The sequence below is a fragment of the Callithrix jacchus genome, chromosome 13 (genome assembly GCF_049354715.1).
Source record: "Callithrix jacchus isolate 240 chromosome 13, calJac240_pri, whole genome shotgun sequence".
NCBI lineage: Eukaryota > Metazoa > Chordata > Mammalia > Primates > Cebidae > Callithrix > Callithrix jacchus.
The window spans coordinates 65,449,255-65,476,415 of record NC_133514.1 but is presented as its reverse complement, the minus strand read 5'-3'; the positions used below and the strand labels follow the sequence as shown (position 1 = coordinate 65,476,415).

The window sequence follows — 27,161 nt, the reverse complement described above, 5'->3', positions numbered from 1 at the left end:
TTTTAGTTTTGCTTCTCCTCCTGCAGGGACAGACAGAGGCAAGCAGGGCTGCACATGAGGAAATCACTCTCCTCCCTGCTTTGCTGAAATGCTAAATAATGAAGCTTTTAATTGTTACTGAGTATCTGAGTCGTTGAATTCCTCAGTCTTCTGGAACTGTAATCACACAAGGCTTTCCTTTAGCACAGGGATACTCTATAGTAAAAGACTACAGTTGAACTGCACATGCCACCCTCATTATCACTCTCATCGAATGCTGTAACTTCAACCTCCTCCTTCGATCCAGTTTAAAGACTAAAATATGGGAAATAAGAAAATGTGAAGACATTTCAGGATGGGACAACCTGTGTGAAGGGCAGGGTCCTGATGCAATGGCCACCAGCACACCTGAAGGTGTAGGTTTTCTTTTTGGGACAAGGAGTCCCTACTGTCCTGCTCCCCTCCCCCCAAAAAATCTTATCATACTTTGATTATATTATCCAGGAAAATAGACTGTCCTGGAAAATAAAAGTCCAGCCTCTGCTAAAACAGAAGTCTTTGGGGGTAAAATCAGGGACACAGGTCAAATACAGTTTTCAGTGACCTATGTCTGCAAGACATTCCAAAGCAATAAACTGTGCAAGGGTGAGTAAGCCTGATGATATCAATGTACTCTGTATTGAAATCTTTGTAATGTTATCTATTTTTACTATTCCACGGGTATGTATCTTCCATTTGCTTTCATCAGAGATTCAGAAGACAGTTGTCAAAACGAAAAGATTCTTGTACTTGTTTTTTGAACCATCCAAGAAGTACCTGGAAAGACAAAGGGAACGAATAACTACTGCTACTAATCACTGGACGCTGATGATGTGCTAAAGGTGGTATCTTATTCACAACTGCGCCACGGAAATGATCATCCAACATTTTCAGTGTTGTACTCAGGGCTCAAAGAGGGTAAGAAACTTGCCAGGGTCATCCAGGAAGCAAGGACCAAATCTGGGATTCAAATACAGGCCTGAAACCTGCAGAACAGAGAGTAGAAACTGGCACTGACTCAAGGACAGGAGAGTGGAAAAAGAATCCTAGGATTCCTGCAACGAAGCAGGTCTGGTCCGGACAAGAGGCCCCAGGCCTCAGAGGGGGAGAAGCCCAGTGAACACAGGGTACAGGGAGCACGATACTCCCTCATCCAGCCTGCAATTTTCCATCACTACCAGAGAGCTGTTTGAAATACTACAGCTCCAATCCCCATGACTCTCTTGAAATTCCTCCACCATTCCTGAGGCCTCCCAGTCCCAGTGTGGGAAATTCTGCTTCAGAGGGATGTTATGAATATTAAGGAACAAGTGATTATTAATCTTCTGGCAGACATGTACTCCTATAGAAATGTCAACCGTATGTTCCCATTTAACTTCATTTATAGCACTTGGGCAACACTAAGACATTTGCCTCTTGCTTAGGGCTTACGCTAGTCAGAGTTTGCAAAGAAATCATCAGGCACTTCTTCCATAAGGCATAAGAGACGCTGTCTACATCTTCATGCCATCTGATCTGGAGGGTTTGGTTTGGTTTTTGCTTCGGATAATACCCCATAGTGGACTGGGTCTATTACAAATAATCTCTTAATTATGTGACTTACTCCAGTCAAAAGACTTCATCAATTCACCATTTCTCTGAGACCATTTACAGGTTATTAAAAAATCGAAGTTCTGTATAGTTGCTCTTCAACTTGGATGTAAAGCTTGACATGATTCCTTTCCATGTGTTTTCATTTTCTTCTGCAACAGCTGCCCCCCGAAATAGTGTCTTTATCTCCCAAATTCAATTATCCATATTAATGGGGGCCTGCTATCTGGATATGTGATGTCCATCAGTGTTCCAAGAAACTTTAACCTTAATAACTTTATCACAATCAATAGTTCCAAATTCATCAGAGGGTTTCACTGGAGTTGCCAAAAAGGAATACAGTGTAACTGCTCTGAGAGCCTTCACCCTGTTCTCATCCCGTTTCCAAGGAAGACACAAAGAACAGAGAGGCACAAGAAAGGTGGACAGCCAGACTCAAGAACGAAGCGGAATGAAGTCTCTGTCTACAGGCTGGATACTCTCCATTTCCCTGAGCTCAAGTCTGTTCTCCTTCGAGCTTCTTTCTGCTTTTTCTCTCTCCTCACTGGAGTGCTAATGAATATCTTCCCCTGCTCCAGAATGCCATTAAGTTGTGATTGTTCTCACTTTCCAGGTCTTTGCAGAGGCCACAATGAGACTGGTCTCATCCATGGTCCTGTGTCCTCGTCCGGGATACAGTCCCCAAAGGCCCTCTCCACTCAGTGCTCAAGTTCCACTCACTAGGCGGGTCATACCCCCAGCCCCGTAAAATGTTTCTGGGGGCTTGGGGCTCTGAAATACCTCATCTGACTCTTCTGCATCTTTAATAAACGAAGTTAGTACCAAGATGTCTTAAAGCAATCAAGTCTTCATTTACACCCTTTAAATATCTGTAGACAGTTATCGTGGGCCCCTGTCAAGCACCACAATGACCCGGTTCTGCCCTCTCTCAGAAATGCAAAGGAGCAGTATTCACGCTCCTTTCAAAAGTCTTGGGAGCAAGGAAGTCTGACTCCGTTGTTCTCCGAAATGGAAAGTAAATTCGTCTCCGCCCTGTAAATGGAGAAGTTTGTACACAGTTCTCCGAAGGAATTCACAGTGCAGCACACAAACAAAAGGGATACGGTCATGCGTTTCCTTTCTTAACAGAGGAAAGAAAACACCGGGGATGTCAAATGACCGTCATGAAATCACATTTTATTGAACAGGCTTTATACTTGTAAGATGCCATCTCTTCCTTGTGTCTGTAAACCGCTTTTTTCTCCGCTTTTGCTTTTTGCTCTTATCTTCTGGTAAAATGCATGAATCTACACCTTGAAGCAAACTTTAAACAGATTCCACTTTAAATTTTTCAAGAACTGTGACTTTAGTAGTTATTCCTCTGTGTGTATGCGTGTGTATGTGTGTGTGTGTGTGCGTGTGTGTGTGCATGTGTGTGTGTGTGTGAGAGAGAGAGAGAGAGCGCCAAATGAGGAAGCGACTGAATAAGAGAATAAATGAATAAAAATTGCAAAATGGATCAAACAGAAGCAATTATGAGATAGTTTAATTTAAAGAGAAGAAAGGAAGTCTAGTTATATTTCGAAATTCACTGTTGCTCTGTGCCATGACTAAAACACTTGGTCCCATAAAATTGTGCTGACTGAGGGAGGCACACAGTGAGGTGCAGGCTGTGGGGACAGACAGTCCTGAGTTCACAACCTGGCTCCGACACAGACCTGCCTCCCTAAGCTCTGAGCCTCAGCTTTCTCTTCTGTCTGAGGCAGGTCCCCACAGCCATAGCAGGCACCTTGTGGGATTCACAATGGAATGACGCCATACAGTGCTTGCCATTGTGCCTGGCACAAAGTGCTGAATTTTCTCTGGATGGCATTCAGGTAAGTGTCAAAGTGAAGAAGTTTTTAATTTTTGCTAAATCTGTGATGTGTGTTCCATAGATGTATTCTTTCATATCTCCTACTTCTTATCTTCTGTTTTTTAAGTTCTTACTGTTGAAGTTTACTGAAGCAGTCTCAGGACTCATTTCAGAATTAGGATCCAGCGCTCCACATGCCCCGGAAGGGATAAGGCCATGTGAAGTCATCCCTTGGCTGTGTATGGGCCAGTCTTTGGAGGGCAGCTTCTAAGACCCAGGTATAGAGATGCTGCCTCCAGCCCTCCTGAGTTCTCTTCCATTGATTGCAGCCCTTACTCGTTTTGGATGAGGCAGCTGCACTGAAAGCAGGAAATAAAGGCAAGTGCTCAGAGAGTCAAAGAAACATCTCTCTACATAAATAAGAAGCAAGATGTAACTAAGAATGGGGGAAAAGGCAAAGTGACCATTTTTTGAATCCTAAAGGGTGTTTTCGAATGACCTCTCTTCTAGAACTTCTAATCTGAAGTTGAAGAAGGTTCTTAAAATTCTTTATACCAATGAAACTTGGAAGCATCAAAAGAGTCCCAAAAGAGCAGGCATCTTAGATGTGCTCCCGCTTTGTTGCCTGTAACTACAGTCCCTGTCCCGCTCTGTTAATGCTGTCAAAGCAAAATGCCCAGCCGGGATTTACAGATACTGCCACATCTGAAGGCTGGCAAAAGGAGCCAGGCGTGAGTTTGCTGTGGGTAGAAGAGAAGGAAGTAGCAAAGCTACTTGGCCGAGAGATCTGGGGACTGAGGGCTTACTGTGATCAAGAAAATAATGAGTCTCCAAATTAACAGCTGCTGGCCAGGGAGACCCTAATATAAAATGCTGTATTTACTTCAGGTTCAGTCATCTTCCCTGGGATTGTGGGTATCTGCTCATGATGGGCTACTTGGCATGGCTGGGCGCCCTGGAGCTGCCACCAAGCAGTGGGCACTGGGTCCACAGATTGGGAAATCACCCCGTTCTGGGTCCCACATCAGCTTGACAGAATCTGTCACATTTGACCCTCACAGAACACAGGAGTCAGGCACAGTGACTGTCATCCCATTTTATGAAACGGGAAACTGAACTCAGGGATATTAAGTAACCTGACCAGGGTCATGTAGGGCTGGGATTCACATTCTAGCACGGGAACTCTGGGGTCACACTCCTGGCCACTGTGCTAGCGAGCCTCCTGCAGGTGGACCTCTGCAACCCGGAAAGAGGGCACAGGGATGTGTTGAAAGTGAGCTGGGGCAATAGTTACCTGTGCCCTGTCCTGGGCCCAAGATATACCAAGGTTGGGGAGAGTACATGTCCTGCTTCAGCATGGCAGCTGCAGATGTGGATATTCCAGTGGGTTCCTGGGGAGAGAGAGAGAGATTTGGAGATGGGGGGAATATGGACCGGTAAGGTATGTGTGTAGCACAGACACCCACCCACTCCAACAGGGATGGCCCTGCCTATCCCTACACAGCTCTTTTCTCTTTACCAAGTTCACCTCTTCCCAATTTCATGGTTAAACATTCTTACCTCCCCACTTGCCCTCCCCACTGACCTCATCCCCCAAATCCTGACTCCCAGTTAGAGCATCTTCTTTCCTGGTGCCTGTACCCCCAGATTTCCAATTGCAACTTGATCTTACTTTCTCCTTGTTCTGCGAAAGCTGCTGACACAGGGGCTCACTTGTATCATGTCCTGATGCCCTAAATCCTGGCTTCACATCCAGCTTTTCTTCAGATATGACCAAAATTAAACGACAATAGAAAAAAGAAACTTAATGCTAAATAAAAGCAGCATCCTTTTTCTTAAAATTTCATGAATTTTAGTGTCAGTCTGACTCCTGAAACTTAAATGAAACTCATATTTTCTGTGCTTGGTATTGTAGTCATTATGATCGCTTTACATTTCTCTCTCTTCCAACTGGGTTTTTGCAACTTGGAGATCAAGATTATTGCACAGCAGCATTAACAGCTAATAAATTGGGCTCCTCCTTGCCATTTTTCTGAGTGGGGTTGATGGAGCCAAGGCCCTGCGGAATACAGGGGAGCCTTATTCTGATGCTCATCCTCTTCTTGGGTTCTAAGGTCAGGATTCCATGCAAGAGCCATGCTGCTCCTGACGAGGAATGCGGGCCTGAGATTTGCCATGGTATAGGTCTATAATCGTTTTCTGAAACCCCCTGAACCAACATGATTTAGAATTGTCCAGATTACAGAGAAGAAATGTGCCTGTACTGCATATTAGATAACATCCCCTATTGGGGTCTGGAGTAGCATCCCCTAATCAAACATAGTTGTATTTCTGCAGCTCAGTATTTAACTATAAGTATACAACATAAATAGTCTACTCTCAATGCAGTTTAGCTTTAACTGTCAAATGAGTTTAGATCGACCAGTCTTTGCTATCAAATGAGTTATCGAAACCCTTTCGGTTTTCAATTTTTTTGGGATCTGGGATTTTATAGAGAAGAGATTGTGAGCCTGTAAATGCAAATAGCTGCCATTTATTGAGCATGCTTACGTTCTGGTGTAATCCCCAAAACAGCCTGTTCTTTGCTGCATGTCAGAGATGAGGATGCTTCCATGTAGGGGGGCTAGGAAGATAACCTGAGGGCACAGAGGTAGGACGAGTTCAAATCTGGTGGAAACCAATGCAAGACACATGCTCTTGCCACTATGATGTCTTCTCCCTAAGAAAATAGTGAGCTTGGCTGGACACAGTGGTTCACTCCTATAATCCCAGCCCTTGGGAAGGCTGAGGTGAGAGGACCCCTTGAGCCCAGTAGTTTACTACCAGCCTGGGCAACAAAGAGACCCAGTTTCTACAAAACATAAAAAATTAAAAATTGCTGACTCTGGTGGCACATGCTTGTAGTATCAGCTACTGGGGAGGCTGAGGTGGGAGGATCACTTAAACCCAGGATTCCGAGGCTGCAGTGAGCTATGATCACACCACTGCACTCCAGCCTGGGAAACAGTGAGACTGTAGAAAGACAAAAGAAAAGAAAAGAAGAGAAAGGGTGTGGAGGGGAAGGGAGTGGGGGAGGTGGAAAGAACTAACTGGCTTGACAGATGGCCTCTCCCTCCAGGTGATGGCTTCCTGTATCTCAGGTCCCAGGCCACTTGGTGCAAGCTGTCTTTCCTTAGCGTTAGCTCCAAGGGCTGTCAGGTGGACGTGGATCCCCTGCCATTTAAGCAGGGCCTCTCTAGTTTTATTTTCAAAATCGTTTAGTGCCCCAGACATTCTTGAAGCAGTCATTTCCTTCCCTTCTCCTTTATTAATGGGCTTATTTCTTCCTCCTCCCCACTGCCGCTCTGAGGCATTTGTGAAAGGCCTGTTGTTGCCTTTGGCTGACTCCACCTTTCTCCTTCTCCACCCCCAACCTTATCTTCTCCCTGCCAGCGGGACTAACCTTTGCGCCTTTCCTCCTGCGTTTTCACAGGGGAGCCTTCCACCCCCGGGGTTCTGCGCCCGACTGGCTTCACAGCCTGTGCTCCTGGCCACCTCCCAGTGAGAGGGCCTGGGCCAGGGCTGCAGGGAAGTCACAGTCTGGGTTTTAAATGTTCCAGCTCTGTGTGGAAGAACCGTCTTGAATTGCCTCTTACATTTCGCCTTTTTGCAGAGGGCAGAGCCGTGTCGCACACCCTTTGCGGGCTGGGGCTGGGGGGTCTTCTTATTCCAAACCTAGTGCAGGTTCTTGTGCCACTTGGCAGCTCCTCGCGGCCTTTTGACTCCTTCAACATAAAAGGAACCTGTGGCTGACTTAGCTTCTGCTCTCCAAACCCTCCCTGGAGGAGCCCCCCAACCTCCCCGTGTTTTCATCTCAGCAGTCAGGAGACTTTGGCCAAGAGGAGAGCTGACCTGGTCTGACCATCGGCTCCCCCTCTGAGCGACCTTCAAGCAAACTTTCACTTACCCTCTTTTTTCTTCCTGTCCTCACCTATAAAATGGGAGCCGTGGGAATACTCCCATGGAGTCCGTCTGTGGAGGAAGTGAATTAGCTGAGCGAATCCCTGACTGCTCATGGTCTCTGCTCCGGACGCAGAGCTTTGGTGCTGCAACGTGAAGTCGTAACTCCACTAAGGCTTACAATGGGGTGCTGCTAGGCTTACAAATGCTAGTGGTTTTGTTGCTTTGTTTGTTTTGTTATAATTTCAACTTTCATTTTAGTTACAGAGGGTGCATGTGCAGGTTTGTTATGAGAATACGGGGTGATGCTGAAGTTTGAGGTATCCTGTCACCCAAAAGTAAGCATGGTACCAAGGAATTTTCCAACCCTTGCCCCCTCTTCCTTTGTCCCCCCTCTAATAGTCCCCAGCATCTTTATTGCCATCTTTAGGTCCATGAGTACCCAATGTTTAGCTCCCACTTATAAGTGAGAACATGCTGTGTTGGGTTCTCTGTTCCTGTGTTAATTTGCTCAGGATAATGGCCTCCTGCTGCCTCCATGTTGCTGCAAAGGACATGATTTTGTCCTTTTTTATGGCTTTGTAGTATTCCCTTGCGTATATGCACCACATTTTTTTTTCACTTTTAAGTTTAGGTATACAAGCGCAGGTTTATTATATAGATAATCTTGTGTCATAGGGTTTGTTGTACAGACTATTTCATCACCCAGGTATTAAGCCTAGTACCCATTAGCTATTTTTCTTGCTCCTCTTCCTCCTTCCACACTCCCCCTCTGAAAAGTCCCAGTGTGTGTTGTTCCCCTCTATCTGTCATGTGTTGTCATCATTTAGCTCCCACTTATAAGTGAAAATGTGCAGCATTCCATTTTCTGTTCTTGTGTTAGTTTGCTAGGGACAATGGCCTCCAGCTCCATCCATGTCCCTGCAAAGGACATGATCTTGTTCTTTTTTTATAGTTGCATAGTATTCCATGGTGTATATGTACCATATTTTCTATATCCAGTCTATCTCTGATGAACACTTAGGTTGATTGCATGTCTTTGCTATTGTGAATGGTGCTACAATGAACATGCATGTGCATGTGTCTTTATAATAGAATGATTTGTATTCCTTTGGGTATATACACCCAGTAATGGGATTACTGGGTCAAGTGGTATTTCTGTCTTTAGGTCTTTGAGGAATCACCACACTGTCTTTCACAGTGGCTGAACTAATTTACACTCCCACCAACAGTGTATAGTGTTCATTTTTCTCCACAACTTTGCCAGCGTCTGTTATTTTTTGACTTTTTAATAGCTATTATGACTGGTGTGAGATGGTATCTCATTGTGGTTTTGATTTTCATTTCTATAATGATTAGTGATGTTGAGTTTTTTTCCATACGTTTGTTGGCCATGTGTATGTTTTCTTTTGAGAAATGTCTGTTCATGTCCTTTGCCCACTTTTTAATAGGGTTGTTTTTTTATTTTAAATTTGTTTAAGTTCCTTCAAGATGCTGGATATTAGACCTTTGTTGAATGCATAGTTTGCAAAACTTTTCTCTCATTCTGTAGGTTGTGTGTTTAATCTGTTGACAGTTTCTTTTGCTGTGCAGAAGTGCTTTATTTTAATTAGATCCCATTTCTCAGTTTTAGCTTTTGTTGCAATTGCTTTTGGCGTCTACATCATGAAATCTTTGCCCATGCCTATGTCCTGAATGGTATTGCCTAAGCTGTCTCACAGGGTTTTTATAGTTTGGGGTTTTACATTTATGTCTTTAATTCATCCTGAGTTAATTTTTTTATATGGTGTGAGGAAGGGGTCCAGTTTGAATCTTCTGCATATGGCTAGCCAGTTATCCCAGCACCATGTAATTGAATAGGGAATCATTTCCCCATTGCTTATTTGTCAGGTTTGTTGAAGATGAGATCATTTTAGGTGTGCAGTCTTATTTCTGGGTTCTCTATTTTGTTCTATTGGTCTAGATGTCTGTTCTTGTACAAGTACCAGGCTGTTTTGGTTACTATAGCCCTATAGGATAGTTTGAAGTCAGATAGCGTGATGCCTCTAGCTTTGCTCTGTTTGCTTAGGATTGCCTTGGCTATTCAGACTCTTTTTTTGGTTCCACATGACTTTTAAAATAGTCTTTACTAATTCTATAAAGAATATCAATGGTAGTTTAATGGAAATAGTATTGAATGTGTAAATTGCTTTGGGCAATATGGTCATTTTACTGATATTGATTCTTCCTATCTGTGAGCGTGGAATGTGTTTCTGTTTATTTGTGTTATCTCTGATTTCTTTGAGCAAAGGTTTGTAGTTCTCCACGTAGAAATTTTTCACCACTCTTGTTAGCCATATTTCTAGGTATTTTAATCTTTTTGTGGAAATTGTGAATGAGTGTTAACTTCTGATTTGGCTCTTGGCTTGATCGTTGTTGGTATATAGGAGTGCTAGTATTTTTGTTCATGATTTTGTATCCTGAAGCTTTGTTGAAGTTGTTTAATCAGCTTACGAAGCTTTGAGGCTGAGACAGTGAGGCTTTCTAGATACAGAATTATGTCATCTGCAAACAGGGATAGCTTGACTTCCTCTTCCAGTACTATGTTGAATAGGAGTGGTGAGAGAGAGCATCCTTGTCTTGTGCCTGTTTTCAAGGGAGAGTGCTTCTAGCTTTTGCCCATTCAGTATGATGTTGGCTGTGAGTTTGTTATAGATGGCTCTTATTATTTTTAGGTATGTTTCTTCAACATTTTGTTTATTGAGAGTTTTTAACATGAAGGGATATTGAATTTTATTAAAAACCTTTTCTGCATCTATTGAGATAATTACATGGTTTTTTCCTTTAATTCTGTTTATTTGATGATTCACATTTATCAATTTGCGTATGTTGAACCAATCTTGCATCCTAGGGATGAAGCCAATTTAATTGTGATGGATAAGCTGTCTGATTGCATCACATTTTCTTTATTCAATCTACCATTGATGGGCACCTAGGTTTATTTTATGTCTTTCCTATTGTCCAATGAACATAGGAGTACATGTGTCTTTTTGGTAGAACACTTTATTTTCTTTTGAATATATACTCAGTAATGAGATTGCTGGGTCAAATGGTAGTCTGTTTTCAGTTCTTTGAAAAATCTCCAAACTGCTTTCTACAGAGGCTGAACTAATGCACATTCTCACCAAGAGTGTATAAGTGTTCCCTTTTCTCCTCAGCCTCACCAGCATCTGTTGTTTTCTGACATTTTAGTAATAGCTATTCTGATGGATGTGAGGTGGCAACTCACAGTGGTTTTGAATTGCACAAATGCTAATGTGAAGATTGTCATCTCCACTAGTTTCCCCACCATCCCTGCTATTGAGCGGCCATATTCTTCATTTCATAGAATATTGAATGTCATTCATTCCAGACCTGACAAGAACATCAAACATCCCTTGACTGGCCTTATTGTGCGGATCAGGGAAGAGGATCTCATAAAGTTGCCCAAGGCAGGACTAACCTACAGGCAGGGCTGGGAGTAGACCCCAAGGGTGGGGTTTTCAAACAATGCTGTGTTCTGGGGTGCCCAGCCATCTGGGTTTGCTGGGGTCTCTCACAGTTTTAACACTGAAAGTCCCTCTTCTCAGAAAACCCCTTAGTCTCTGGCAAATCAGGACAGTTAGTCACCTTAAGCTTCTGGTATTTGTGAGCTTTGTTGCTTCATTAATGAAAAGAGTATTGTTTGTTGTGTTTTTTACACAGTTTTTTTTTTTACAGTAGGGAAGAAACTACCAATGCCAACCTTGCACAGTCACAGCAATTATTTTAAACCACTGACATCTAAAAATTCATAAAATCAACATTTTCAATTAGTCATGCTGCTTTATTTTTTATACTTTACTTCCATGTCATATCTCATTAGTTTATTCCAAATCTAATGAGTAATCTGTTGCTGGCTGTTCAGAAAAAGGAAATGCACTTTGAAGTTGACCAAGAGTGATTTCAACACTGTTAATAAAGAAATTCCGCAAAGTTCTAACTAACTTTTGGGAGTAGCTTACAATCCATCAGACTTAATCCTCTATGTTTGAAAATGTTTGGTCCTCTGGAAAACATTATGAGGCGCTTCTGTTGCAGAGTTCACTGACAGAGTGGAAGTGCTAGGCAAACTAAAACATCAAATGATGCTATTAATGCAAACGTCTTACTACAGTGGCTGGTTTTGTTTTGTTTTGTTTTTGGTGGAAGAAAGTGGATAAATCTAAAATGTCACTTGGCCTGAAATATGCAGGTACTCAAGAAAAGTGATTATTGTTCCCCTTGGTTCAATCTATAATGAATGTTTTGCATGCTTAATAGAGGCTTGTCTGGGCTATTGGCCATTGAAGTAAATTACATTGAAACAGTCAGAAAATGGCTACTATCCTCATGGAGTTCCAGTCTAGTGGAAAAGAGAGTATTATATAATGACACAAATAGGGATGGAATTATAATTGTGATAAGTGCTTTGAAGTAGAGTGCTGGGTGCCCTGGGACTGTCTAGTGGGGTGCCAAATCTAATCTGAGAAAATGACATTTAAGTAACTCAAGGATCTGTTAACCAGGCCCAGGCTTTGGAAAACAGCACTCCAGGTACTAGCATGGATAAAGCCCCTGAGGTAGAAAAAGCATTTGGCATGTATTAAGATACTGAAAGAAGGCCATTGGGCCACTGACTTGACAGTAGCAGGAATAGTATTTTATTTCTACAGCTGGAGATAACAATAACTTTGTGAACTCTACAAGCAATCAGAACCTCTTGGGTAGTTCCACCAATGCCACGCCCTTGCAGTGAGAGCTTCCAGTCAGTCCCAGTGACGTCATGGTGTTACCATTCCTGAGGACCTTGACATTATCAGCTTCCTCAAGCTGTAACTGGGGCTCAGCAGGGTCAAGGCTTGCCAAAATGCACACAGCCAGTTAGAGGCACTGGAAACTGTGAGTGAGGCTCCCTGATCCTAAGTTCAAAGACCTTTCCATAGCTGCCCCATTACCCTTGTCTCAAGACAGATTTTTCTTCCGGAGTCTTCTACTCCCAGAGCCCATTTGGGTTTTCTGATCAGAACATCTTTTCCCTCCTTCTCTCAGTGCTCCCAGCGCCATGAGAGTCTGCTAATGGTGTGATTCCTTTGCCGCCTGTGATGCTGTTCCCCACAATTGTTAGCAACACCCCAGCACCTGCAGGGGAGATTGTGAGTGTCTTCCTTGGGAGCTTCAAAAGAAAGTCTTGCAGAATCACCATTCTTGGTTCTCCTCCCAGCTAGTATTTGAAGGCCACCCTTCATTTTGTTTACAGCAACCATGATGGGAATTGTTATAAATTCATTTGCTTTGAAAATCACTCACCACTTCATCATCCTCTGGGGCTCTACTTCTCACTAGAGCTCAGTCTAAATGTTCCTCCTCACCCTGTTGCCATGGGTGACCCAACCACACAGTCACCATACACTATGTTAGGATAGCCCCTTGTCACTATCACAGAATGGATGGCAGGAAAACCCCACAGGCTTTCAGACCTATGTCACCACGAAAGCTTTGAGCATTAGATTTTTAAAAATTAACATTAAAAAAAAGTAAGAACAATCATTCTTTGATTGTAACGTATCCCTGCAAGGAAACCCTGGTACATGCTGTCCCTCTGAGAGAAACAGGTGGGGGCCACTGCACTTTCTGGTTGGAAAGGGCTGCCTGCCAAGGCTTCTTAAGGATATGTGTCACTTTGTGGTATCCCTATTTCCCTCCCCAATAAAATAACAATTTGGAAGGGTTTGAGATGAAGAAAGTAAATCAGTACCAGATTACAAAAGTTGCAAAAATGTTCCACCAATTCATCAAACTGCATCTGAGGACTTGAGAACTGCCCTGGGAAAGAAGCACCCCCATACTTTGGGAAATCAATGAGCACCCCAACATTCTTGTAAAGTAATAAAAAGCCACAGAAGAGCAAGATTTGTTCTTAATCTTCAAGGTGATTATGTAGATGTTATGAAAGTAGGAATGTTTCTGCAAGACTGTGCTTTTGAAATTGCTCTTTAGCAATCATTCAGTGTTGCCGTGCTGGGTCTGGAGAGTCACGGCCTCATTGGGTTTTCCTTATAAATCTTAGGAATGGAGGGCAGGGCGAGTACCTTAATGTCACTAACACATTCTTACTAAACTGTTAAAGTCAGAATAATTTCTAAGTGTAGCAACAATTTGTCTTTAAGCCATTGCTATAAACAAGTTGATGTCCCTATAACATGAACCCTTATTAAAAAGAAATAATACTTCTTTTCAAGGCTGAATTTAATTTTCAAGGTGAGACAATCTGTGAATATAAACAACTGGTACTAAGGAGTGAGGAGTGAGGCACATCTGAATTTTGAGGAATTTTATAATAATCCTTATAGAAGAGCAGAATGAGATTCGCCTTGTAGTAACATGAATACCTAGTGGGTTCATTAGCTTATTATAAAGCATCTTGGAGAAAAGCAGCAAAAAATTGCTACTGGAAAGGAAATTAATTGAGCCATAGCCAAACAGGGCTATCAATGGCCATTCACAGAAAGCTAGCCTGAGAACTGACTGCATCTCCAAACCCAGGCTGTCTAGCACGATGGCACATCTACCCAGAAATGTCCCACACAGTCATATAATGCCAGTCTGAAAAAGATTTTCTGTACCTATTCTCATTTATTTTCTTCATTCCCATTATCTCTCTTCTCCTCGTTCTTCTCACCTTCAAAAAAGTTTTGGAAGTTGCTGGTTTTCTTATTGATTACTGAAAATATAAAGTGGTTCTCTGAAATAATATTTTACTATTGTATTTCACATTATTTTTAATGTTTAGCATTATTGCATACTTTTTCTTTCAGGTTAACTTTAAAATTATTTCTGCAAGTTTCTCCTGCAATTTCATGAGGTATCAATATAGTTTTATGGACATCAAATTAAATACATAATATAAACATGTGCATTTATTCATCTAATATATAGATATCTATTTTTTAGATGAATTAACCGAACCTCAGAGAGTTAAAATTACTTCTTGCTAGAGATCACATAGCCGGTATTTTCAGAGCCAAAATTTCAACACAGATCAGTCTGATGTCAATTAAAATGAGCATATAAATTACTTTTAATATAAAAATCTGAAAATTTTATGATTTTAGATAATTAAAGAGCTCTATATTTGATTGAGTCATAAGGTAACAGATTTGTCATGACAGTTACTATAATCATGTCAGTAAGGCACTTAAATAATCTTTTAACTAGTAAAATAGAGAATCACCTTAAAATATGTCACATAAAAATGCACATTAATATATTCTGATTATGATTTTGGGGAATAAGAATGTACTGGCTGGGTGTGGTATTACAATACCAATATTTTGGGAGGCCAACATGAGTGGATTGCCTGAGATCAGGAGTTCAAGACAAGCCTGACCAACATGGTGAAACCCCATCTCTACTAAAAATACAAAAAATTAGCTGGGCATGGTGATGGGCTTCTGTAATCCCAGTTACTTGGGAGTCTAGGGCAGGAGAACTGCCACAACCTGGGAGGCAAAAGTTGCGGTGAGCTGAGATGGTACCATTGCACTCCAGCCTGGGCAACAAGAGTAAGACTCAATCTCAAAAAAAAAGAAAAAGAGAAAAGAAAGTGCTGAAATATTCACCAAAACAAATTTTTAACGAAAAGGATGAAAAAACAAAACAAAATGGCCACGTGAGGTCTTCTGAATTCAGCTTAGTATGTATTCATCTAGGTAAGAGTATACCAAACGAACAGTAGAGTACAAATGATTCTGTGATTATTGTGATTATATTAATTTTTATAATATTTACAGAACACTTTTATCCACATTGTTCCATTTGATTCAATTATACAGAGAGATGGTAAAAAGGCTCAGAGAAGATTAGTTACTCCGAAAAGGTAATGGTACCAGTAAGAGGAATCTGATACTAAGCCTTGTACACTGATCTTACTGGAAAATTTTCTTCAAACATAAATTTTTTTAAAAAGCATTATTATTTTAGATCAGTTTTAGATTCTGCAAAGTTTATCAGAAAGTACACAGTTCCCATATACACACATGTTCAGCCTTCCCCCCTGTCCCTGCCTGCCCTCCTTGTATCAACATCTCCACTAGAGTGGTACATGTGTTATAATGGAGGAACATTCACTGACACATCACTACCCAAAGCCCATCAGGGTTCACTGGTTGTATTGCACAGCTTTTTATATTTGGACAAATACGTAATGGCATGCATCCACCATTGAAGTATCATAACCAGAGAAATTTCACTGCCCTAAAAATCCCCTGTGCTATACTCACTCATTCCTCTCCTTTTTCCCCTTCCTACCCCACCCAATCCCCTTGTAACTACTGATCTTTTTACTGGCTCTATGGTTTTACATACATTATACATTTTATAATGTATATACAATCATACAGTATGTAACCTTTTCAGACTGGCTTCTTTCACTGAGAAATATGCATTTAAGTTTCCCTCATGTGTTATCATGGCTTGATACCTCATTTCCTTTTAACACTGAATAGTATTTCATCATATGGATGTACCACAGTTTGTTCATCTGTTCACTTATATAGGAACATATTGGTTGCTTCTATTTTCTGGCAATTAAGAATAAAGCTGTTATAAACATCCGTGTCCGGATTTTTGGGTGGATGTAAGTTTTCAACTCATTTGAATAAATACCAAAGAGCATGATTGCTGAATTTTATGGTAAGAGTATATTTAGTTGTGTAAGAAACTGCCAATCTGTCTTCCAAAGTGACTCTACTATCTTGCATTCTCACCACCAATAAATGCAGGTTCCAGTTGCTCCATATCCTCACCATCATTTGATGTCAGTATGTTGGATTCTTGCCATTCTGATAGGTGTGTAGAAGTATCCATTTTTGCCTTAATTCACAATTCTCTAACAGCATGTGATGTGGAGCATCTTTTCAGATGTTTATTTACCATGTATATATCTTCTTTGCTGTAATGTTTGTTCAGATCTTTTGCCCATTTTAAATAAGGTTCTGTGTTTTCTTATGGTTGTTTTAAGAGTTTTTGCATATTTTGGATAATAGTTCTTTACCAGATATGCCTTTTGCAAATATTTCCCCCTGGTCTGTGGCTTGTCTTCTTATTCTCTTGACGGTGTCTTTTGCAGAGCAGAAGTTTTTAATTTGAATAAAGTTTACCTTAACAGTTTTTTTTCCCCATGAATCATGGCCTTGGTGTTGTATCTAAAAAGTTATCTTCAAACTCAGTATCATTTAGATTTTCTCCTATGTTATCTTCTTAGAGTTTTATAGTTTTGTATTTTACAGTTAGATCTATGATTTATTTTGAGTTCATTGTTATGAAGTTTATGAGGTCTGTGTCTAGATTCTTCTAAAAATTTTTTAATTTTTAAAAATTTCCCCCTTCTCTCCCCTATTCTTTTTTCTCTAAAGAGGATTTCCAGTTGTTCCAGCAGGATTTGTTGAAAAAACTATCTTTTCTGCATTGTATTGTCTTTGTTCCTTTGTCAAAGATCAGTTAAATACATTTGTGTGCATCTATTTCTGGGCTCTCTATTCTGTTCCGTTGATCTATTTGTCTCATCTTTCACCAACACCACACTGTGATGATTACTGTAACTTTATAATAAGTCTTGATATTTGGTAGTTAGTCCTCCAATTTTGTTCTCCTTCAGTATTGCATTGTTTATTCTGGATCTTTTTACTCTCCATATAAACTTTAGAATTAGTTTTTTGATAGACACAAAAAAAATTTGCTGAGATTTTGATTGAGATTGGGTTAAATTTGTAGATCTAGTTGGAAAGAATCAACATCTTGCTAATAGTGCATCTTCCTATCCATGAATATGGGATATCTCTCTATTTATTAAGTTCTTTAATTTCTTTCATCAAAGTTTTTTTTCTCATATACATAACAAATATCTTTGCTAAATTCATACCTAAGCATTTCTTTTATTTTCCTCAGCAAATTCTTGAGGGTTTTCTCATATGAACACATTTCTTTACTTACTCATAGGTGCATTATATATTTTGGCTGCCACACATTCACTCTTCAAATACTTAATAGTCTACTTGGCAGCAGGCCTTCTATTGGTAGCAGGTATTGGTAATTCTATGGGAAACAAAAATAGATTTGGTAACTGCTCTTATAGCATTTACAGTCAAGTGGAGGATGTACATGCCAACAGACATCACATAATGTAAAACTTAACTGTGATATAAGCTGTAAAGGAGAAGTAAATAGTACTATAAGATATATAATAAGGAAATTTGATCTAGGAAGTTAAAGACAGATTTCTCTGAGGAAAGGACAATTGACATCTGAAGAATCAGACTTCAAAGAAGAGAGAAAACTATATTCCAGGCAGAGGAAAGAGTTATATGCAAAGGTGAGGTAGGAAAACAGTACAAGTTTGTGGAAAAAGAATGTGAGCACACAGAATGAGAAGGAGCATGATACAGGTTGAACTTGGTAAGGATGGTCTAACCACATAGGGTCTGGGTCTGGGTATTTAATCTAGGAATGATAAGGAGTCATTGGGGGATTTTAGGCAGAGATCACTTGATAAGATTTGCTTTTCAAAAAAGTTCACTTTGCTGGTGGGTGAAAAATAATCAGGGGTGGCATGAATAGATGTGGCATTAATGAGGCTGTGGCCTTGTTTGTGCATAAATATGTACATGTATATGTGTTTAATTTGTCAAATGAGTTAGAATGCCACCTTATTCTTTCCCACAACAGGCCCTTCAGATCTATTCTTTTGACTTGCTTTTCCCCATTGCTAGCTTAATTACAAGCATGTCTATAGTTTATCTTGTCATTTTTTAGATAATAAAAATTCAGCCCTATATAATAATTGCAAAGCTTCAATTTGTTGCCTAATCAAAAACATGTTGATATAGTTTGATTATTTGTCCTTGCCCAAATCTGATGTTGAAATGTAATCTTCAATGTTGGAGGTGGTGCCCCAACTCCCACATCCCCATTGTAGGAAGTGTTTAGATCATGGGGGTGTATTTTCATGAATAGCTTGAGCCATCCCCTTGATAATGAGTGAGCTCTTGCTCTGAGTTCACATGAGATCTGGTGGTATAAAAGTGTGTGTCCCACCCCCCACTCTCTCTCTCTGGCTCCTGCTCTGCTTTGTGAGGTACTACTGGCTCTCCTTTTGGCTTCCACCATGAGTGAAAGCTCCCTAAGCCCTCCCCAGAAGTTGAGCAAGTGCTGTCACAATGCTTTCTATAGAACTTACAGAACCATGAGCCAATTAAACCTCTTTTCTGAATAAATTACCCCAGCTTCGGTATTTATAGCAATGCAAGAATGGCCTAACACACATCTCCTTCCCCATGGTTTGGAAACCTGCAGTGGAAATAAGTGTTTTGGCCAACTTCTTTTCCTATGTCTGGCTCCACCAACTCACCTATTTGCAAGCTATTGTTTTAAACATCTCCAAAGTTGGGCACCAGCTGGGAGTTGGTGGGAAAATAGGAATAGCAAGGACAGCTAAAGGACAGAAAGGTCTTACCTGGTTGGTGCAGTTGTGACCTGGAGTAGATGCCCTCTGCATATGGTAGACTTCTTAAGAAGATGCACTCTTTTGGGGGGTATTTCCATTAGGTCCTTAGTGTCCTTTCCTCTGTAATCCTCCTTGGCTATTGGCTAGGATCCCTCACCTACAGCTACCTTCATATAGGCTATGCTCCTTCTGGCTGCTAATGACTAGCAACATGATTTCCAAGAGTTTATCTCTCTGTTATGAGTCACATTGGTCAGAGTCCCCCGTCAAAATGATGTAATCCAGCTTCATTCTTTGATCCAATATTTGACCCATAGGAAATTTACACATTCTTTCCCCCACCCAACTGAGGAAGTCAAAGCTTTTCTAACCAACTTCTTCCCTTGGCTTTGTTATCTTGGATTTCCTGGCTGGTCATAGCCTCTTGCTTTTAACTTTTCAGGGATGGATCAGATACCAGTCCTGTCTCTCTCTAACCAGAGGACCCATGTCAAGCTTTTCAAATGGTACTCTTAAAACCCTAGTTCTTAATTCGAAGACTCTCTTCCATGGGTGAAATACATGGCTCATTAGCCATTCTTTAAAAAGAAAAGAAAAAACCTCAACACAGACCTCTTCAATTACAATGAATTCTTTGTGTTCTCTTTCATATCCTAGAGGGGAGTGATGGGCCAATTGTGTCAGAGGGTTTCACAATTTGTTAGCCTGTCCTGCATAGACAGACTAGTACCTACCAAGAGGTACAGGATGTGGAGATATTAAACAACTATTGTATTTGTCCTCAGATTTTGGGGCCTCAGTTGAAACTCTGAGTCAACAGGAAAGTCCCATCTTAACATAGTATTATATATATGTCATGAGGTCCTACTGGTAGCTGTTCAGCACATTATAATTTATGTACCTTGACAAACTAAATTTGGAAAACACTACTCTATTGTTTTGCTTTTAAATATGATGTAAGCTGGATTGAGATCATTTTTAATCATTTTGAGGGACTATTCTATATGTAATTTGTTTAACTTTTATCAGAAATGGATGTTGAATTTGTTAAATGTCTTTTAATGTTTATTAAAGTGAACGTAAAATTTGTTTCTTTTGGCCTATTGATGTAATCAATGACATTTCTAGATTTTCTAGTATTGAGTCATTCATGGTTTTCTAGAGCATTAATCTTTTAACATAATGCAAAATTAGATTTGCTAGTGTTTTTTAAAAATGTTTTGTATCTGTAGTCATAAGCAGGCTTGGTCAAAAATGTTTTATGCCATCTTTGTCAGGTTTCACTACATGCTAACTTTTTGAAGAAAATGTAAAGAATTCCATATTTTACTTAAATTATAGCCCTCTTTACAAGTTTTTAGTTGAAGTCTAATATATGTATAGAAAAGTTTTTATATCAACTATTTTCATAAAGTAAACACAGCTGAGTAACAAGTATCACCAACACTCCCTCTTTTGCTACCTATCCCCTGAAAAGGTAACCACTACTCTTATTTTCAACAGCATAGGCTAATTTAGTCCTTTTATACTTTATCTAAAAGGACTCATACATATATATTTTCCTGTGGTTTTCTTTAAATCAATATTATGTTTGTGAGATTCAGTCATATTATTGTGTGTGATTGTATATAATTCATTCTCTTTGAAATATAATGTCCTATTGTGTGAACATACAAAATTACTTCTTCATTCTGCTATTAATGGGCATTTGGGTTGTTTTCAGTATGAGGCTATTACAAATGCTACTTCTATGAACATTCTTGTACATGCTTTTTCTTTAAATGTATGCACATATCTCTGTTGGGTATATACTTAGGAATAGAATTGCTCTTAACCAATGCATATTGGTTGTTTGCCATTTTCTGATTGTTTTGTAGAAGTATTGTATATATTTAGGATGCAAAGTAAAAGGATGAAAAAAGATATATCATAATGTATCATACAAACAGTAACCATAAAAAAGCTAGAGTGGCTATGCTAGTATTAGACAAGACAGACTTTAAAACAAAAATTGTTACTAGAGACAAAGAAGAACGTTTTATAACAACAAAAGTGTCACTTTATCAGGAAGATGTGACAGTTTTAAACATATGTGCACCTAACAACAGAGCCCTCAGATATACAAAGCAATTATTGACAGAATGGACAGAAGGAAAAATAGATAATTCACAAGTCATAATTGGAGACTTGTATACCCCACCTTCAGTAATAGAAAAACTAGAAAGAAGATCAAAAAGGAATAGAGTCACATAGGAGTGAATCTTAATGACTTGAGGTTAAGCAAAACCTTTTTATTTAAGACACTAAAACCACAAGTGACCAAAAAAAAGGCACCCTAGAAGAAAACCTAGGCAAAACCATTCAGGACATAGGCATAGGCAAGGACTTCATGACTAAAACACCAAAAGCATTGGTAACAAAAGCCAAAATAGACAAATGGGATCTAATTAAACTCCAGAGCTTCTGCACAGCAAAAGAAACAATCATTAGAGTGAACCGGTAACCAACAGAAAGGGAAAAAAATTTTGCAATCTACCCATCTGACAAAGGGCTAATATCCAGAATCTACAAAGAACTAAAACCGATTTACAAGAAATAAACAAACCCATTTAAAAGTGGGTGAAGGATATGAACAGACACTTTTCAAAAAAAGACATATATGAGGCCAACAAACATGAAAAAATGCTCATCATCACTGGTCATTAGAGAGATGCAAATCAAAACTACATTGAGATACCATTTCATGCCAGTTAGAATGGTGATCATTTAAAAATCTGGAGACAACAGATGCTGGAGAGGATGTGGAGAAATAGGAACACTTTTACACTGCTGGTGGAAGTGTAAATTAGTTCAACCATTGTGGAAGACAGTGTGGCGATTCCTCAAGGACCTAGAAATAGAAATTCCATTTGACCCAGCAATCCCATTACTGGTTATATATCCAAAGGTTTATACGTTGTTCTATTATAAAGACACATGAACACTTATGTTCATTGCGGCACTGTTTACAAGAGCAAAGACCTGGAACCAACCCAAATGCCCATTAATAATAGACTGGACAGGGAAAATGTGGCACATATACCCCATGGAATACTTGCAGCCATAAAAACCAATGAGTTCCTGTCCTTTGTAGGGACATGGATGAACCTGGAAACCATCATTCTCAGCAAACTGACACAAGAACTGAAAATCAAACACCACATTTTCTCACCCATAGGTGGGTGTTGAACAATGAGAACACATGGACACATGCAGGGGAGCATCACACACTGGGAGTCTATTGTGGCAGACTAGGGGAGGGCCCACAGGGGGTAGGGAGGTTGGGAAGGGATAGCATGGGGAGAAAGCCAGATATAGGTGATGGGGATAGAGGCAGCAAACCATATTGCCATGTATGTAGCTATGCCACAATCCTGCATGTTCTTCACATGTACCCCAGAACCTAAAGTGTAATAAAATATATATGTTTAAAAGAAGAAGAAGAAGAAAAATAAATAGGACTATGCCAAAAAAAAAGGCAAATTAGGTTTCATAAAAATTAAAAACTTTATTGTTTCAAGAAAACCATCAAGAAAGTGAAAAGATAACCTGCACAATGGGAGAAAATATTTGCAAATCATATAACTGATAAAGGACTTGTATTTAGAATACGTAAAGAACACTTACAACTCAATAATAGAAAGAAAAAATAACCCAATTGAAAAATGGACAATGAATCTGAGTAGAAATCCCCCTTCAAAGGTGATATACAAATGGCTATTAAATACATGAAAAGATACTCAACATTCTTAGTCATAAGGGAAATGCAAATCCAAACCACAATAAACTAACACTTCATATCCACAGAAATGGCTATAATTAAATAAAAAATACAAATAATAGCAAATGTTGATAAGGATGTAGAGAAATTAGAGCTCTTGTATACATGACTAATGATAATGAAAAATAGTGCAGCCACTTTGGAACGTGTTAAGCATAGAATTACCATGTGACCCAGCAATTCTACTCCTGAATACACGTGCAAGAAAAATGAAAACATACATGTACACAAAATTTATACATAAATGTTTACAGCCCCGTTATTCATAATAGCACACAACCCAAATGACCATCAACTGATGAATGGATAAATTGTTGTGTATCCATGCAATGAAATGTTATTCAGCAATAACACGGAATAAAATACTGATACATGCTTTATCATCAATGAACAAAACATTATGTCCAGTGAAAGAAGCCAGTCATGAATGGCCACATATTGTATAATCTCATTTATAGGCAATGTACAGATTATGCAAATCCATAAGACAGAAAACAGATTGATTGTACAACTATGAATACACTAAACACCATTGAATTGTACACTTTAAATGCATGAATTGTATGATATGTGAATTATAACTTATTAAAGCTGCTAAAAAAGAACAATTTTGATCTTAAGCCATTCATGCTTACATTCTTTAAAGAATTCTTCTTTTCTTTTTGAGACAGATTCCGGCTCTGTCACCAGGCTGGAGTGCAGTGGCAAGATCTCGGCTCATCACAAAACTCTGCCTCTCTGGTTCAAGCAATTCTCTGCCTCAGCCTCCTAAGTTGCTGGGATAACAGGTGCCCACCACCACACCAGGCTAATTTTTTGTATTTTTAGTAGAGACGGTGTTTTGCCATCCTGGCCAGGCTGGTCTTAAACTCCTGATCTCATGATCCACCTGCCTCAGCCTCCCAAAGTGCTGGGATTACAGGTGTGAGATTTATTATTCTTTTTTATTTCCCATAGTGCTCAGAATACACTGCTAAGTAGTCAATAAATGCTACTCAATTGAGTAAAACCTTCAGTGAAACTGGACTGACTGATTCAACAGGGTGTTTTTAGATTTATCCTGTACACACAGAATTAGACCATCCCATGGGATTGCTATGATGAAGAACAGAACGCTTCCCTGGGATGGATGAAAAGGAGAATCACCCCAAACAACAAGACAACCAAGCTATGAGCCGGCACGCTCCTATCTGCATGACTGATAAAGACCATCTGATGCCGCCAGTTATTCAGCGAGGTCATTCTCTCCACAAAGTCACAATATTTATTTTAACGCCAGTGACTATTGAGTGTGTGTGTATATCTATGTAGTGATAAAACACTGCCGTAATGTGTACACAGGGTCTGAACAAGATCAATTCATCAGGACAATCATGCAGCCTACATGTGAGAGAGGTTGTTTATGCAGTGGGCTGATAGAATACCATAATACAAGCCACAGAGAAGCACTGTCTAATGTTCATAATGCATGCTATATATTTCACAATATGGGCATTATATAAATAATTAATAGTGTGGACTAGAGATAGCACTGATAGGAAGGAGAGAGACAGCATTAGAGAAAGTCTGCTCGAATACTCCACTCTAACGAGTGGGATAGAAACGTTTCACCAAGCACATCACATGTTTTAGGGATTCTTTTTATCAAGCATTGTCTTGTGGAATGGCGAATTTTTCTTCTCAGTGACTGCTAGTCATACATATACAATTTTGAAGTGTTTTATTTGTAAGTTTAGAAAAAACTGTTTCCACTGTCTATGTGTATGAAAGTCAATGTAGAAAGATTGCCCCATGAAACAGGACAATAAAATGCAACTGTTTAAACTGCTTAGATGCCAGTGTTTTTCTCAGAAATGTTATATTCAGGAATACAGTAAGCTTAATTGGCAAGATATTGACTAGGCTATATGTAATTTATCTTTCAACCATTACTAAGTGTTTCCCCAAATACCCTGTTGGCTACCTAGAGAGGAGCACTATACTGATGAGCACGAGCTCAGGTCCCCAAGGATGTCTCTTTTCCCTAATACATATGTATTAATTCCCATTAACCTCATTTAGAGTAAGGAGTAATGTGGGCATGAAGAGGAGGCCAGACAGCCAGATGGCCGTGAGTGTCTGTTACGGTATATGAGTAACTCTTCCCATTATTCAGCCTTTATTTACCCAGTGAATTCACATGGTGAGTAACTCATTTTTGAGGACTGGTTTGCTTTCTTCCAGGATGACTGACAAAGACATGAACTCCTCATACCCTTTCCTAGAGCTAGAAGTTACAAAAGCTGTGAAAGACACTGAGAAAAGATAACTCTCCGAGTGAAGGCAGTCATTTACTGCGGGAAAGTGCACCAGAGGAGCATTTGTGAAAGTGCAGGCCAGAGATAGCCCGGTGAGCTTCTCTACCCAAAGGGAGAGGCCCCTGAATCATGGCTGCTCCCTGTCCATCAACACCCTGCCTCACCCCTAACCACTTAGATCTCAGTGGAAACTAGAAGAAAACCAAACAGCTATTTATACATTTCTTTTTGAAGTCCTGAAACTCAGCGGTGGCATCAATTGACTTCTCTCTTCAACTCTCAACCCTTAAAGAATAAAAAAGAGGAGTCAGCTGATGGCCATCTCTGAGGCTAACCCAAAGCGTTAAGGAGACTTCCGGCCTCTCCCCTCTGCCTTTAGGTGTTCAGGGAACACAGCTCTAGGGCTCCAGGATTTGCGGTGATCATTTAGGTCCTCTGATTAGAGACAGCATTGGAGTCTCTTCAGTAAAATCAGTGTGTCCAGCTTCTATAAAAAGTATTATTACAGTCCTTTGAACTAGAAAAAAACTCTCAAGTTTTAATTTAAACAATAAAGCAAAGAACTTTAAGGTACATCTCAAAGCAGTGTTAAAAAGCCAAGAAGTGTTTTGATTAGAGTATGCAAATCAAAGGACTTTCTAAACCATATTTATAGCTTCCTTAACCTACAGTCTATACATAGATGCATATTTTACCCCCAGCTGGCTAGAGATTTAGCTGTTGTAAATACTGTGTAGATTTGGTTTTTCTTTCTTTACTTATCCTGGTTTGGATTTTTTTTTTTAAATAGATTTATGCTGACTTAGCAATATAAGAATGATCCTCTGTAGCCTGAGCTACCCCTCCCCTGCTGTAGCTATGTGGCCTGTGCTGTCACCAGGCACAGGACAGTGGCATCACCGTTGCATTCCCATTGGACTCATGCACCTCCCGGATGGTTTTTGTTTTTTTTTGGGGGGTTCTTTGGGGTTTGTCTACTCTTCCAGAATGTGGAAAGTCTACAGTGCAAAACTTTAACCTGCCAGTTGATTTGAAATACTTTCCCCTGGGCAGGGCTGTGTGCATCCTTCTAAGCTGCATTAATAAAGAAGTTTGCTTTTCATTTACCAAAGACTAAAAAAAAAAGCCAAGAAATGCTAAGAAGTTGCGGTGGTGTTAAGAAGTGGTGGTGGTGTTAGGAAGCCAAGAAGATGGTGGCCAACTCGGTCAAATGGCACTGTGAGCGCAAAGCAGATGTGGGTGGAAAAGTGTGTTTTGGGATCTTGTTGGCATGAATGATTTCTCTCCGAGAGTGGCTTAGTGGATCCATCTTAGGCTGCAGGTTTTCCAGGCCAGTACAATGGAGGGAGAGAAGGAAGAGAGCTTTAAGGCTGTTTGTAAAGATGGAGTCTACCAAATTAAGCCATAAAAGGAAGGATGAGAGAATGTGGGAACTGATGGGTAATAAGAAAGTTAGGGAGTTAGTGAAGCGGCCATCCATGGGTACATTTAAAACTCACAATTATCCCACATTGTAACCAGGGATTAAAGAGATTAACTTGCCCAAGGTCTATTAGCTAATAAGAAGCAGATTGGAGATTTCAACTTGCTTTGTCTGACTCCAAATCTAGCGCTTCAGGCACCACTATACATATCCACAGACACTGTAGCTTCCCTTTTACCTCTGGGTAATGTGCGAACTCCAGTCTACTGTAACTGAAACCAGCAGGGAGCGTTCCAAGTGTGGACCAGGCCGAACTGATCCAACTACAAGACTTAGTCTCCCTTTGGGGTATCCCGATCCCACTGTGAGGTATGATCCTCTCACCCTGAGCATGTCTACAGAGTGTCAAGTAACAGGTTGGCTTAGAAGGTCCACATTTCTTTCTGTTTTAAAAATCTTTCAGCACTGTGTGCATGCAATCATTTTTAATTATCGTTTTTAGCTCCTAAAAACTATAAATGCATATATATATATATATATATATATGCTTTGGGATTATAGCTATCTGTTCAAAATCCTACAGCACATTCCAGATATAAGAAACAAAACTTAAGAAAAACATTTGAAGACGTCAAGCCAGAATTTGTATTTGCATAAAAAGTCTCTTACTTGCTTGATGAAGGATAGTGAATTATGAAATT

At 39.9% G+C, this 27,161-nt stretch overlaps 1 long non-coding RNA gene across 1 annotated transcript in view; it reads left to right on the top strand.

Moving 5' to 3' along the window:
* LOC144578867 (uncharacterized) overlaps positions 1-24,566 on the top strand; it is a 30,301-nt gene extending 5,735 nt beyond the window's left edge. Inside the window, exon 2 of the long non-coding RNA XR_013525318.1 lies at positions 23,412-24,566. This is a non-coding gene — a long non-coding RNA (uncharacterized LOC144578867). The remainder of the gene's footprint in view (positions 1-23,411) is intronic.
* The last annotated feature ends 2,595 nt before the right edge of the window (positions 24,567-27,161 follow it).